The sequence below is a fragment of the Eubalaena glacialis genome, chromosome 5, assembly GCF_028564815.1.
Source record: "Eubalaena glacialis isolate mEubGla1 chromosome 5, mEubGla1.1.hap2.+ XY, whole genome shotgun sequence".
NCBI classification, from domain to species: domain Eukaryota; kingdom Metazoa; phylum Chordata; class Mammalia; order Artiodactyla; family Balaenidae; genus Eubalaena; species Eubalaena glacialis.
In genome coordinates, this window is record NC_083720.1 from 11,584,837 (window position 1) to 11,597,516 (window position 12,680).

Here is a 12,680-nt window from a genome sequence, read left to right on the forward strand (position 1 = left end):
TTATTTTTCTTTTATTATTTTAACTTCCTATAGAAATATCTCATCACATATATATACACACATATATATATTCAGTTTAAAATATGTATTGATTGATGTTTCATTCATTTAATATTATGAACCTAAAGCATGAAAGATGTTGGACTAAGTTGAATATTTATATTGGTCTAATATCAATACTAGGTTGGATAGGGAATGTTTCCGCATGTCATTCACTCAGTATGAAACAGTTGCTAATTATTTGTTGAGCCCTTATGAAGTGTTTTGATAACTGAAGACACAGTAGTGAACATGACATGATATCACTAACCTCATGATATGTGTATGTGTAAGGTGCAGAAAGGAATTAAAAGCAGAGTAAAGAGATAGTGAAGGATGGCTAAAGTAGTTAGTTTAGATAGTGATCAGAGAATGCATTTGAGCAGAGATATGAAACAATAGATAAGTACATTTAAGTGGTAATATGGTAAACTTAGTAAAGATTGATCTTTTAGATAGAATATGTAGCAAGCACAGAGGCCTGATTCTTATTTGAAAAACAACATTACAAATAGTTTTTAAAAGAAAATATCACCAATATTAATATTAAGTGGCACATCTATGAGTCTTTTTAACCTTGTCAAAAATCAAGGTTCTTGATTCTTTTATGTAAAACTATGCTTCTTAATCATTTTTTAATCAAAGATTCTTTTAAAAATCCTATTTTATCATGGCCTTTCCTCTGTAGGGTGTCCATGTGTTCATTTATGCATTATTCTCCTTATAGTATGGAGGGGATGTAGTCAAAACCCTGACTGCCAGACGTAGTCACCAAGTTAGAAATTCCTTTTATTCACCTGAAGCAAAAAATGTTTTTAAGATTTTCCTTGTTTTTTGAAATATTTAGTTTTAAAACATACATGATAACAAATGCTACTCATATAATCTAAGGGTAAGTAGTCCTTTTAGTTTTTAGAGATCTTCAAATATTCTTGCATTTTATTGACACTACTGCCATATTCATTTACTCATGAACTTCTATATGCAGGCCTCTTTGTGATGTGCAAAGAAAAATGCAACATTGAAGTCAAGAGAAGCTTTTGCAATAAGGAGTTCATATGCAGCTTCAGTGTATCACATTGAATATTATTATATTTCAGTGTGCTTAGCCTCAAATTTTCTAGGAGGGCTTTTTCTCCCAAATGGATTCACCATCCCATGACATGAACTTATAAAATATCAATAGAGCAAAGTTTCTAGAAATCTATCATCTTATAGATCTTTCTTTCACAAGGGCAAGTTTTACCGATTGCCAGATTTATATCCTTCTGTTCCCTTGTAAATGAGTCCAGAGGGAAATCTCTCAAAGCAATATCTTTTAGAGTTTCTCGTTATTCTTTTATCAGGCATAAGAACTTAATTAATTAGATGCATGTTAATGTGTATCATATTTAATGCACCATTCACTTATTAATATACACAGACATCCAGGAATGTTTGCTGTTTCTTTTGTCACACTAGTCCATCTGAGTAGACTAATGGACAGATAACTCAATTGTCTGGAGAAGTTTTTGCATTTTTAATCAACATTTTTAATACATTATATGTATCAAGCATTGAACTAGATTTGGGGAACATACTGATAAATATAAAATAATGAAATAGTTCACAGACCTTTGGAAACTGCAGTATATTTGTGAGATAGAGAAGAGCCCACAGATGACTATACAAAGTATTATGGGAATAATAGGAATGGTATAATGGTTAGCCTTCTCACTTCACATTTGACTAAGTATGTTTAATTAATGGGACTGCACTTGGAGTGCTAGACAAAAGGGAATTTCTTTGCCAAGCTTAGCCATACAGCTCTCCCACTGGGCATGTGATCCTCAGTCTCTCTCCATATCTACCACACAGCAGAATATTTGGAATTAGGTTCATAATCCAAAAAGTGGAATATTTTATCTAACTGCCATTATATATGAAGAGCAGGGGCTACTCTTCGTTGCGGTGCACAGTCTTCTCTTGTTGTGGAGCATGGGCTCTAGGCACATGGGCTTCAGTAGTTGTGGCACGCAGGCTCAGTAGTTGTGGCACACGGGCTCTAGAGTGCAGGCTCAGTAGTTGCGGCGCATGGGCTTAGTTGCTTCATGGCATGTGGGATCTTCCCGGACCAGGTCTAGAACCCGTGTCCCCTGCATTGGCAGGCGGATTCTTAACCACCATGCCACCAGGGAAGCCCTAATATAGGATTGTTCTTCTGCATGCCAAACCATTTCCATGATGATTCACTCTGTCTTATTCTTGACTTATGAAGAAATTTCTGACATCAGCAGTGTTGTCTGCTGTTTTTTATTTACTTCCATTTAACTCTACATATATATAATACTAGATAAAATATATTCATTTCAAAAAGGGTTGTTAAAAATTTATAAAGTACTACATTAAGCATATAGAAGTGAAAATAGAACTGAACTGTAAACTAGATTCTAGATTGGAATCCTAAACTTGCCATTAATCAATGGTTTTTTACCTTTGTTACATTATTTACACTGTTTCCACATATATTACTAAAAGTATTGAGTTAAATAGAGTCTAAAGTCCAATGCCTTTCTAAAAATTTTGGCTTCTTTATATAACAGGTTTAAAGTTAATATTTATTTGTATAGGTATCACAACAGTTTATACCTGCAGTATTTACTTATTTGTGCTGATATAAGACTGTGTATGAACTGTAGTAGATGAGAAGGGAAGAAAAAAGAAACAATTGATTGCAAAACCAATTTGTTTATTCTGTGAGGGAGAAATGCCTTAATTGTTGCTATCAGAAATACAATTCCAAATTGTCAATGGAGCACCCTTAGATCTAGTATCATATTTTGATTATACCTTTGGACTTTCTGATAGACCAAAAACATCTTAAAGGCAATTCATGACCTATGAATAAAAGTTATTTTGGCTACTTAACAAATCTGTTTCATTCCTTGGAATCTGATATGTTGATTTTTATTGTTTTAATTATTTACTTAGAGATTCTCGAAAGACAGAAGTTTTTAAAAGCTGGATGAGGAGAATCTTAGGCCATCTGTGTTTGCTAATTGACTTTACCCAAAGGAAAATTTAACTTGTGTGTATCTCATGACTGGAGGTGGTTTAAAATTTGGAGCATAGCACCCTCCAAAGTTAGGCTTCTATCCTCCTGAAGAAATTGAGAGATGGGGCATTATCTGTCTTGTTGATGACATTACAATGCGATGGTTCCTGTGTGCTTCAGAAAGATATTCCTGGGTTGTAAAAACTTGCAAAAGGATTTTAAGAAGATTTACATCTCAAAGGATCAAAGTTTTTTTGAAGCAAATGCTCTAGAAAAAGGCAAGAGATGTGCTAAAGATCAGGAAGAAGACTGTCTAAAGTTTAGTTAAGCTGAGGGGAAGTTTAAGATGTTCTTGGTCAATATCCATGGGCTTTCTTATATGGACTTAGAAATAGGGTCTTACCAGCTAATTTTCTCTAACTCTTTCCTCAAATTTGTCATGTTTATATGTCAACTTAATAATATATTTGTTGATGGACTCATGGTTAACTTAGAACATGAAGATAAATGTGAATAGCCAAGCTATTTGATGACACACACTGACTTACTTTTCTGCCAGTATAATAATGAATAGCCTTTCAATGCATGCTTTTGTTACTAAATGACCACTTGTCATTGCATAAAATAACAAATCCTAGGGTAGTAGCTACTAAGCAGTGATTAAAGTGGCATAGTTCTTCTAGATTCTTTTAGAACTATCAGGTTCTTTGGGACTAATTATATTCAAAATGTCACCAAGACAAACTGAGTTCAAAAACACTGATTTGTTGTGCCTAAAAAATCAGAATTCACATGGGGAATTTTAGAAAATTCTCTTATTTATCAATAATAATAGTTATACAAAATTAATAGATAGGTAGCTTTCAATTACAACTTCCAAAAGCAAATATTATTCATACTCCATTATTTCACTATTTTGAGAGTATGTTTGGACATTTTTAGAAGATATATTATATTTTTAGGCTGTTGACCTTAAGCAAATAGACTACTAGTTATTTCTCCGACAAAAATGGTTATATTCAGGATCATTACAGAATTACAATTCAGAGTCTTCAACCATGGCAAGCCACATGGAAGTCCCCACCCGGCATGGAGAGGGGAACTCTTTTGAAGAGAGGAAAAAGAAGTTGGGAGGGCTATGGTTTAAAAAAAAGAAAAAATACACTAGAGGAATTGAGAGTTTGATAAATAGTGGCTCTTCATTGGCTGAGTTGTGATAGTCTCCCATTGGCTGAGTTCTTGCCAGGCAAAAAGAGGAAGTCTTTCTCTTTCCTATTGGTCTCTGCTGTTGTCATAAGGCCTAAAATCTCTAAGCTCTCCCTTCCGGCCTCCTGACTCAATTTAAATTAAGAATTCTGTTTATTATTTTTTTACACTTTCCCCTTTTGATCAAGATCTTTCTCTGAAAGAATCACTGATCAGTAGTTAGGTTTTCAGATTTCAATGGCTTTCTGGTCCTTAATGCCAGGAAGGACTTTTCCTGGTTGTAGTGTCCCATATCAGAGGGAAAGTGCACAGATTGGAAACCTATTAAGGTAACATCTGCATAACAAGGAGGGGAGGGGGGGAACCCTCAGACACTTTTTATCTAAAGTTCATATATTATCAAGATCACAGACATTGGGGATCATGTAAAGCATTATGTCAGCATGAAAGGTTTGGCAGACAAACTTCCAACAGGCCTGGTCCAGATATCTTGGAAAGGCTGTCTCATCAAATGTCATAGGCTTTAATTCTGGGAAGTCTTTACTTTTGGGTCAGCAGATGATATGCAGGTCCAGTCAGGGTTTGGTTCTTTCATTATGTGTGTCATGTGAATCCAAGAGTCTATTCCTTGGAGTTCGGTGCACAAAGGTTGGTTAGTAGTAGCTAATAGAGACCTTTCCAGTAAAGTTGAATAAGTTGGAGGTAACTGTTTCAACTGACAAAATCTTCAGGTTGCCAGGTGTGATGTTTAAGATCTTCATGTCCCAAGAATGTACTGTGAAAAGATTGCTCTACCAAAACATGGTTATTTTTAATAGAAGCAATTAGGCCTTTGTAATATTGGGGTATCTCTGTTTCTATCTGTTGTGGGTCAAAGGAAGCAGGAGTCAAGTGCAATATCATCCTGGGTGAGAGTTTATGTGTTTCAAGCGGGGCAGATCTGAAATTTAGAAGAACCAAAGGCAGTGCTTCTGCCGAAGGTATTAGGAAGGCCTCTACAAAAATTTGCCACTTGTGCCTTAATAATGCACTTGTGTGTTCCACTAAGTCAGAGGATGGAGGGTGGCAAGTGCAGTGAAAGTGTAAAACCGGCCAAACAATTCAGACTTGTTGAAGTGCCTGACCAGTAAAACGGGTTCCTCGATCACTGTGAAGTTTGATAGGAGCTCTTAATGTAGAGATAATCTTTCCCAAAAGGACTTTAGCTGTAGAAAAGGCAGTAGCTTGTCTGCAAGAAAGGCTTCAGTCCAGCGTGAAAACATTCAGAAGAAAACGAAAACATATTTATATCCATAAGATGAAGAAAGTTGTATGAAATCGAATTGCCAGACCTCAAATGGTCCATTATGCAATTTAAAATGTCCAGAAACAGTACAAATAGGCCTCCCTGGATTGTATTTTGGACAAGTGGGAAAATGAGGTAGGCACTTTTTGTGGTCTTGTTAATGTTTCCCCACCACTACTGATTCATGAATGCTATCATTTTATCAGTAGACCAATGGCTTAATGCATGCATAGTGGTGAGGAGTGGAAATTTTAATCTCTGGTAGGACTGAGCTGTTATTTGGTTTCAGACAGAGCTTCCCCTTTTTATCAAACCAACAATTGTTGAATTTCCAATCTTGTTTTTCCTCTTCTGAGGCCAATTGTTGGGCTTCTCTAATCAGTTTGTTTTGTTTTGTTTTTTTCCTAAGTTGTCATTTGGGAAAATATTCGTTTAGACTATTATCGAGGATTGGCTGCTGTTGGCTCCTTTAAGGGAAGCATTCCTCATGGAAATGTCAGCAACATGGCTTCCCTCAGCTGCCACAGAGTCAAGTTTATGATGCCCTAGAGTCTTAATCATAGCTAAAGCACCAGGTAAACGTATTGCATCGAATAATTCCTAAACATAGGGGCCATTTTTAATTTGATTTCTGCTGGAAATAAGGAAGGCCCATTGCTTCCACAACATTGCAAAATCATGAGCTAGTCCAAAAGCATATTTATGTCAGTATAAATATTGGCAGTTTTGTCCTTGGATACAGTAAAAGCCCATGTAAGAGCATATATTCAGCCTTTTTGGTTGAAGTAGCCATGGGTAAAGATGCTGCCTCAACAACATCAAAAGGAGTTGCAATAGCAAATCCAGCACAATATTTATCATTGTCTCTTTTGAATAGAAACCATCAGTGAACCGTGAGAAGTCAGTGTTACCCAAAAGAATTATCTGCAGATTATCACTAGGAATCAGAAAGTGATCCGTCAGTGTTAGCAGCATGAGAAACTTTGTCATACACAGAGGGGAGAAGAGTAGCAGGGTTAAGGTTATTACAACGTAAAAAAGAGTCATGAGGAGCAGTTAACAAAAGGACTTCATAGGAAGTGAGATGGCTGACTGAGAAATGTTGAGTGTGATGAGAATTCAGGAGGGCTTCTACTGCATGAGGTGTAAAAAATGGTTAAAAGGGATCCCACAATGATTTTTTTGGTACCCTAAACCAGAGAGCAGTCTCCATAATGGTTCTAAAGGAAGAAGGGTATCCCTGTGTCGCAGGATCCGGTTTCTGTCAATGTTACCCTATGGATGATGGTGTTCCCCATGTTTTTGCATGAGTACCTTAAGGGCATTCCCTTCCTTTTCATATACATGAAGGGAAAAGAAAATCTGATAATTGGGACGTCCCAGGTGAGTGGGTTCATCAAAGCTCCTTTGAGGCCTGAAGACTATTCTTCCCATAACACTGGGTCAGTGTTGTTATTGTTAAGTAAACATACAGAGATTTGGCCATAAGAGAGAAACTGGGAATTCAGTTTCAGTGGTTACCAACTAGCCCAAGAAAACCTTGCAGTTGGCTCTGGTTTGAGATTTGGGGAAACTTAGGACACAATATAGTCTATCTGGATCTCAGTGTACCTCCTGTTCTGATATCAGATGCCCTAAATATCAACCCTGGGTTTGGGGAAACTCAATTTTTTTTGGTGACCTTATGTTCCTTTAAGACTAAACACTTTAGCAAGCAGATGTTGTCTTCCAGTGAGGGGGCTTGAGAAACATTTTAAAATCAACACGTAAAATATCTAGGAATAAACCTACCTAAGGAGACAAAACACCTGTATGCAGAAAACTGTAAGACAATGATGAAAGCAACTAGAGATGCTACAAACAGATGGAGAGATATACCATGTTCTTGGATTGAAAGAATCAACATTGTGAAAATGACTATACTACCCAAAACAATCTACAGATTCAGCGTAATCCCTATCAAACTACCAATGGCATTTTTCACAGAACTAGAACAAAAAATTTCACAATTTGTATGGAAACACAAAAGACCCCGAATAGCCAAAGCAATCCTGAGAAAGAAAAACGGAGTTGGAGGAATCAAGCTCCCTGACTTCAGACTATACTACAAAGCTACAGTAATCAAAACAGTATGGTACTGGCACAAAAACAGAAATATAGATCAATGGAACAAGATAGAAAGCCCAGAGATAAACCCACGCACATATGGTCACCTTATGTTTGATAAAAGAGGCAAGAATATACAATGGAGAAAAGACAGCCTCTTCAATAAGTGGTGCTGGGAAGACTGGACAGATACATGTAAAAGAATGAAATTAGAACACTTCTTAACACCATACACAAAAATAAACTCAAAATAGATTAAAGACCTAAATGTAAGGCCAGACACTGTCAAACTCTTAGAGGAAAACATAGGCAGAACACTCTATGACATAAATCACAGCAAGATCCTTTTTGACCCACCTCCTAGAGAAACGGAAATAAAAACTAAAATAAACAAATGGGACCTAATGAAACATAAAAGCTTTTGTGTAACAAAGGAAACCATAAACAAGACGAAAAGACAACCCTCAGAATGGGAGAAAATATTTGCAAATGAAGCAACTGACAAAGGATTAATCTCCAAAATATACAAGCAGCTCATGCAGCTCAATATCAAAAAAACAACCCATTCCAAAAATGAGCAGAAGACCTAAATAGACATTTCTCCAAAGAAGATATACAGATTGCCAACAAACACATGAAAGAATGCTCAACATCACTAATCATTAGAGAAATGCAAATCAAAACTACAATGAGGTATCACCTCACACCAGTCACAATAGCCATCATCAAAAAATCTACAAACAATAAATGCTGGAGAGGGTGTGGAGAAAACGGAACCCTCTTGCACTGTTGGTGGGAATGTAAATTGATGCAGCCACTATGGAGAACAGTATGGAGGTTCCTTAAAAAACTAAACATAGAACTACCATACGACCCAGCAATCCCACTACTGGGCATATACCCTGAGAAAGCCATAATTCAAAAATAGTCATGTACCACAATGTTCATTGCAGCTCTGTTTACAATAGCCAGAACATGGAAGCAACCTAAGTGTCCATCGACAGGTGAATGGATAAAGAAGATGTGGCACATATATACAATGGAATATTACTCAGCCAGAAAAAGAAATGAAATTGAGTTACTTGCAGTGAGGTGGGTGGACCTAGAGTCTGTCATACAGAGTGAAGTAAGTCAGAAAGTGAAAAACAAATACCGTATGCTAACACATATATATGGAATCTAAAAAGAAAAGAATGGTTCTGAAGAACATAGGGGCAGGACAGGAAGAAAGACACAGAGGTAGAGAATGGACTTGAGGACACGGGGAGGTGGAAGGGTAAGCTGGGACGAAGTGAGAGAGTGGCATGGACATATGTACACTACCAAATGTAAAATAAATAGTTAGTGGGAAGCAGCCGCATAGCACAGGGAGATCAACTCAGTGCTTTGTGACCACCTAGAGGGGTGGATAGGGAGGGTGGGAGGGAGACGCAAGAGGGAGGAGATATGGGGATATATGTATATGTATAGCTGATTCACTTTGTTATAAAGCAGAAACTAACACACCATTGTAAAACAATTATACTCCAATAAAGATGTTAAAAAAAAAAATCAACACGCTTTCATATAGGCCTCAATAGCTGCTTTATCATTCCTATCCAAACTACTTGTATATACTACAATCCATTTTTACGTAATGACGTACATTTTCTAGTAATATCATTTCCTTGTAAAAGATTGGGTACCATAGGTGTGAATATGTTTTATATAATTATTTTGATGTTTATTCTTTTGAACATCAATAGTTTTGTTTTCACACAATGAAGATATTACTTTGCCAATGTTAATTTCATAAATCAACGTAAAATTACTTTTACTTTTTTTTATATAAAGGCAAGTGTGGTCAGGTGTAGAATTCATAGTCATCTCACCTCAAGTGTAAATTGGATTCTAGCACACATATAATAAGTAAGTTCAATTTTTTCCTCAATGATATATTTATAAATTAGGGGGAAAAATACCAATTTGATAGCATCAATACAGTTTTTTAATTTTCAAATTGAAAATCAGAAGAATATATTTTCCCCATGAATATTCTAATTTTTTACTCAGTCATTAACATTAATGAAGTGACTAGTTTACTACTGTGTGAGGAGGTATTATCTAATATGTCTTACATTTAATAACAATACTGAACTTATTTTAAAAGAGCTTCTTCTTTCAACTTCTTTATAACTTCTCTAAAATGTTTGATAATTTAATATCCTCATTTAAAAACTTCCCTTGGAATTTTTGGTAGACTATAACTATTTTATTGCAATAATAATAACCTCTGTATTTAGCACTCTGCCTGCACATACAACATATTAATCGAATGAATATTGCATTACTAGATGAATGAATGATAAATTGAGTTGCAGGTTGACATACAGTTAATCAAGATATAATTGAAAAAGTGATTCTCCATATTTATAAGTTTTCCAAGATTTCCTTTTACCTTCTAGATCGAGTCACTGTTTTACCTAAGGATATTTTCTACCCCTCTCCCCTTTTCCATGGTGTTTATAATAGCAAAGCTCTTATTCAATTCACCTTATGACTTCCTCTCTGTAGATAAATTATTTAAATATTGACTGTACGACCGCATATGCTATAGAGTATAAAATACACTGAAGTTTGAGAGTGAGACATTGAGTAGCAGCTGTTGGAATAGAGGAATGTAAAGAGGATTAGGAATTTGGGGACCCCAGGCTAGGATAGTGGCATTGGATAAATTAAATCTAGGGATCTTGAGATTCTATAAGAAATAGAAAGAACATGCACTTTTTGAATGTGGTATATGACATTTTCTTATGGAAGGCTGAAGTACTTTGCTGTTTTGTTGCTTCATTTTGCTTTTCCAGTTAGAAGGCTAATTTCTGAAATTTATACAACTAAATTTACAAAACTCTATGACACAGACAGTAAACACTTTGTTGCTCTATAAATCCTATAATTGTTAGAATTTTCTAATTTTGCGTAAGCAAAAATAAAATTAAAAAATTCAGCTAAAGTGGAACTTGATTCAAGTCATGGTCCAGACTTTGATGCAAAAGTGCTTATAATATCATCCATTTCTTTTAATATAAAGCTATCATTATGTCATAACATTATTTTGTTTTACGTTTTTTGAAGGTTGTATGGCTTTTAAAATTTACTATAAATTTATGGTCCATGTATTCTGAACTGTTATTAAATAAATCTCAGATGCCACGTATTTTGGGAAAATCTCTTCAGAATATTAAGGCCCCACTTATTTGCACAAAATGCTTCCTGTGTCCTGAATGCCTTATCTGTCACATAAGATTCAACTAAAGTATCATAGTTCTGTAGTCGTCCCTGTGTCTATTTGACTTTGAATCCCTTCTTTGTGAATCTGCTACTTCTAGTGAGGTACCAGTTGCATAGCATGTGCACAATATATGTTTTGTAATGATTAAATCATTCTTTCTATTATTAGTCTAAAATAGCATTTGTGCCCCAATATTCTTTCTAAAAATAGGGCATTATACTCCCATATTACTCACCTGCCATTAATGACATACAGACTGGGCAAGGGGTATCTGATTGCATGTTAGAAGTACAGTTTCTAAGCCAGACTCAAACAATGCCTATGAGATTTGGCATGGTCTATTTACTTCTTTGGTCTTGCAGTATTTTTTCTCCTGTTTGTGCAAAACAAACAAACAAAAAAAATACATTGGACTAAATCAGTTACCAAAAATGTAAGAAAAATGTGTTATATAGTTTTGTGAGGTGTTAATAGGCATCATGCAAAAACTTCAAAAAACAATGTTTTGCCATCTAACATTATTGGAAAACACTGGACTGAATTAGTATAGACAGAGTTCTTAAGAAGGATAAAAGGCAGGCTACCCGGAGAAGGTCTGATGTGTCTTAGTGTATAGCTAGCTCCAACTGCCAGACTTACGAATGAGGCCATCTCAGATCTTCTGACCCACCCAATCAGCTGCGTGAGAAGAAACTAGAAGAGAAAGCAAAGAACCAGATCACAGATCATGAAAAATAATAAACTGTTATTGACTTAAGATATTAAATTTTGTGCCGCTTTGTCATATTACAATAGACAACCAAAACCATGATTCTTATTAAATGCTAAAGAATGTTGAGTCTCTTACATATATCAGCTTACTTTCTCCTCACAATAACCTTCAATGGAAGTACTATTTTTTTATCCCCATTTCTACATGAGAAAATAAGGCACAATGATCTTACAACTTGTCAATGATCATCAAATTAGTAAGTGACAGAACTTGGTTTCAAACTCAGTGAGTCTATCTCTAGGAATCTCTCTAAACCCCTACCAATTCTATTTCTATTAATATGAAAATTTTTATTTTATTTTCAAACTCTCATTTGGAAATCATATTGATTACAATCAGTATCACCTAAAAAATCAGATAGAATTGTTAATCAATGTTCAAAAATTTGTTATTCTTTCAGATTCATCCAATTTAAATTTGGTTGCATTCTCAAATATAAATTTATTACAGTTATAGATAGGTATTTTCTAAAAAGGTAAAATGCACTTTTAGTTATATACCAATAGAAAGATACATCTGAATGTACTTATCAGATTTTGTTGAAACAATTACCACATTCAGTAACCAAGAAATTCTTTTATTGACATTACAATATTTGGGGCTTGATCAGATTACACATTCTGTTGTAGTTATTCAACTACTACAAGTTGAATTAGAATAATGATGACCAGCAATTGAGTGCTTACTTATGTGCCAAGCTTTTGCTAAACACTTAACATGATATGTTGCTTCCTTTTAGCCCTTAGAACAACCCAAGGAGGTAGAGAAAATGACTATTCAACAGTTACACTTGCCAACAATTTAGTCTCAACCAAAGCTGGGAAAGAAATGATCAATTGTACTGTACACAGTTGTCTCATATATCGTTTATTTAAATATGAGTCTTAAAAGCAGTTTAGCTTAAGTAAAAACAAATCCTCCTGACATGCCTTTGAGCACATTGAGGTTTAATGATGCCTAGCGCAGC